We start from the raw sequence: 3,663 nt of genomic DNA, 5'->3' as shown, positions 1-3,663 counted from the left end.
ATATGTAGACACCTCCACATACATTTGTTGGACATCAATTCTGAAGATTCAGGCAACTCGAAATGTCTCCCACACACCCATCACAGCAGAGATGTTTACAAGTTACAAAATACAGTCAAGTCACAAGTCAATATAACACAGACAAAGCATATATAGTAAATGTGTGTTTTTAATGTGAACATATATATTAGTTGTTTATTTTTATGCTACACAAGTTTTCATTGTTTCAGATCCATCAGATGTGTTAAAAAATCTGATGGATCTGTAACACATATTCTAGTTTTAAGGACTGAACATCTGGAGGTGAACAAAGAGGTGAGGGTGGGTGCAGGTCCTGTGCTGAGATGCTTACAAGCACTAGTAGGTGATTCTGGCTAAATTTCTGATGATGAAACTCATTTTTAAGTGAATTTGAATTTGATACATTTTAACAAAGCAGAACTTTCATATTCATGTATATTTCACTTCATTTCAGTTCAGCAAAGTTTGCTCCAGATCTGCCATCATTTTATATCTGTGTTAGTGTGGAAAAAAGAAACAACTTCTTAAAGGCTGTTTTCTTAAACTCCACACATCTTCTGCTGAGTCCAAAATCCATCCTAGTTTTATTAACACTTGTATTGGAATATGAGGAGTTTATTGTCTGTTACCTCATCTTAACCCACTTGCTGATTTTTCTGTTCACTTGAACAGTCTGCGTCACCCTGACCCACTTAAGAAACTTGTTTTTCACATATTGACGCAGATGTTACTTATCAGATGTGCTTTGCATATTTTAGCCGTCAAGTCTGGTCTGGGCAGGTTGCCAGTTAAACTTGCTTTTGCGTATCTTGGTGAACTTAAGGTTCTTGGAAAACCACGAGATGTTCCCAGATTAACGGTCTGGGAGCAGAGCCATATAGAAGCTTATTCCTCGGCCTCATTACTGATTCCTGAAAGTTTATGTCCTGTTTTGAGATTGTTTTCAAGTCAACTTTATTTATATAGCGCTTTTTACAATAGACATTGTCTCAAAGCAACTTTACAAAATCCAGGACCAACAGATACAAAAACCCCTGTTGAGCAAGCCGAGGGCGACTGTGGCAAGGAAAAACTCCCTGAAAATTACAGGAAGAAACCTTGAGAGGAACCAGACTCAGCAGGGCCCATCCTTCATGGGTGGCCTGGAGGATACTTTAAATAAATACACGATTTACACAAATCATACAAACACAGAATTAAATGATCTAAAAGTCATAACTGGTAATAAATAGATAAATAAACAATTAAATAATAATAGAGTTGTTATCCGCTCTAGTCTTCAATAAAGTCTGTAGTGATTTCTTGTCGTTGCAATTACTCCAGACCCGTCACATCTGACAGGAGCAGCATCGTTGTCCCGGCAGTCTCGACTTTAATCCTTAACCTCGGCGGGTAAACAGGTTTCCATCAGAATGCCCTCGGGGTAAAACAACAGAGAATGTAGTTAATAATGTACAATGCTAGTTGACAAACAGTTTTACAGAGAGTTTTAGACTCCGGCAGCCCTAATTATTACAGCATAACTAAAAGGGAGAGCGAGCAGGTAACAAGGTCATGAAGGCTTTCACAGGACATCAGCGCCCATCTCCCCACCGTCACCAAACCTGAGTGATCGGACAAGAGAGGCAGAACGACAGCAACCCAACATCCCTGATCACCACAAGTTTCTATGACCAAGAACCCCCAAGCTCTGCGCCTTTGTCTATACTAATCAAAAGCCTGAGAAAATAAATATGTTTTCAGTCTAGACTTAAACATTGAGACTGTGTCCGAATCCCGAATAGAGGCAGGAAGATTATTCCAGAGTTGTGGAGCTTTGTAAGAAAACGCTCTTCCACCAGCCGTGATCTTTTTAATTTTAGGAACTATAAGTAACCCTGCATCTTGTGAACGAAGTGGACGCGCTGGGCTGTAGTGATTAATAAGTTCACTCAGATACTGTGGAGCCAGACCATGTAGCGCTTTATAAGTTAGTAAAAGTATTTTGTAATCAATGCGAAATTTAACTGGCAGCCAGTGTAGAGATGATAGAACAGGAGTAATATGGTCAAATTTTTTAGTTCTAGTTAGCACTCGAGCTGCTGCATTTTGAACTAATTGGAGTTTGTTTAAGGATCTACCAGAGCATCCAGTTAGAAGAGCATTACAATAATCTAACCGAGAAGTTATAAACGCATGGATCAGTTTTTCGGCGTCATTAACAGATAGTATATTTCTTATTTTAGAAATGTTACGCAAATGATAGAAAGCAACTCTAGTAATATTATTAACGTGTGTATCAAATGAGAGATCTGAATCTATTGTGACACCTACGTTTTTTACATCTGGGCTGGGAGTAACAGAGAACGTGTTTAAGTTTAGCACCAGGTTAGACAACTTGTCTCTTGCAGCTTTAGAGCCAACAAGTAAAACCTCTGTTTTATCTGAATTAAGTAAAAGAAAATTACATGACATCCAGTTTTTTATGTCGTTTACACAATCTTCTATCTTACTGATTGTGTCAGTATCATTTGGTTTGGCTGATATATACAGCTGTGTGTCATCTGCATAGCAGTGAAAGTTTATGCCATGTTTATGAATAATTTCACCTAGTGGAAGCATATAGAGTGTAAATAATAGCGGTCCCAGTACCGACCCCTGTGGAACACCATACTTTACTTTTGTAGTTTCCGAGCATTTATTATTTACATAAACGAATTGAGAGCGGTCAGTCAGATATGATTTAAACCAAGAGAGTGCGAGTCCTTTAACACCTACTGTATTTTCTAGCCTCTCCAGTAAAATGTTATGATCGACCGTATCAAACGCTGCGCTAAGATCTAATAGAACAAGAAAAGAGACACATCCATTATCAGAAGACATTAACAACTCGTTAACTACTCTAATTAATGCGGTTTCGGTACTATGGTTGGGTCTAAATCCTGATTGAAATTTTTCATGAATACAATTTTCATTCAAATAAGAACATAGCTGTTTGGAAACGACTTTTTCTAATATCTTAGAGACAAAAGGAAGGTTTGAAATTGGCCTATAATTAGCTAGTACATGTGGATCAAGATTAGGTTTTTTAATCAGGGGTTTAATAACAGCACTTTTAAACAATTTAGGTACATATCCAAGGCTAAGGGATGCATTGATTAATGTAAGCAGGGGCTCTACAATAGCTGGGAGTAAATCTTTAAGTAAACGAGTTGGAACAGGATCGAGTATACACGATGATGACTTCGATGATTTAATCAACACAGTTAGTTCATTTTGGGAGATTGGATTAAAGGAATTTAGTTGGATTAACTCGTTACTATTATCACCAATGCTGCTCGGAGTGAGTCCATACTTAACATTGGCAAGTGACACACTCTGACTCTGAAGTCGTATTTTTTCTATCTTGTCATTAAAGAATTTTAAAAAATCATCGCTGGTACAGTCAGGCGGTATATTAGATTCAGTTTCATTAACGTTTTTAGTTAATTTGGACACTGTCTCAAAAAGGAATCTGGGATTGTTTTTATTTTTCTCTATTAGGGACGAATAATATAAAGATTTAGCTTTTATAAGTGCATGTTTATACTCAGTTAGAGCATATTTCCAAGCAATCTTATACACTTCCAGTGTAGTGTGACGCCACTTGCGTTCTAATTTCCG

At 37.5% G+C, this 3,663-nt stretch overlaps 1 long non-coding RNA gene across 1 annotated transcript; it reads right to left on the bottom strand.

The window, feature by feature from the left end:
- Positions 1–958: 958 nt before the first annotated feature.
- LOC134318017 (uncharacterized) lies at positions 959–2,939 on the bottom strand. Its single transcript, XR_010013318.1, has 2 exons — positions 2,779–2,939; positions 959–1,438 (listed from the first exon to the last, which is right to left on the bottom strand). It is a non-coding gene; the product is annotated as an uncharacterized LOC134318017 (long non-coding RNA).
- Between the last annotated feature and the right edge of the window lie 724 nt (positions 2,940–3,663).

The sequence above is a fragment of the Trichomycterus rosablanca genome, chromosome 1, assembly GCF_030014385.1.
Source record: "Trichomycterus rosablanca isolate fTriRos1 chromosome 1, fTriRos1.hap1, whole genome shotgun sequence".
In the NCBI taxonomy this organism is placed as follows: Eukaryota; Metazoa; Chordata; class Actinopteri; order Siluriformes; family Trichomycteridae; genus Trichomycterus; species Trichomycterus rosablanca.
The sequence above is the reverse complement of the archived record's forward strand: the minus strand, read 5'-3'. Positions and strand labels throughout refer to the sequence as shown.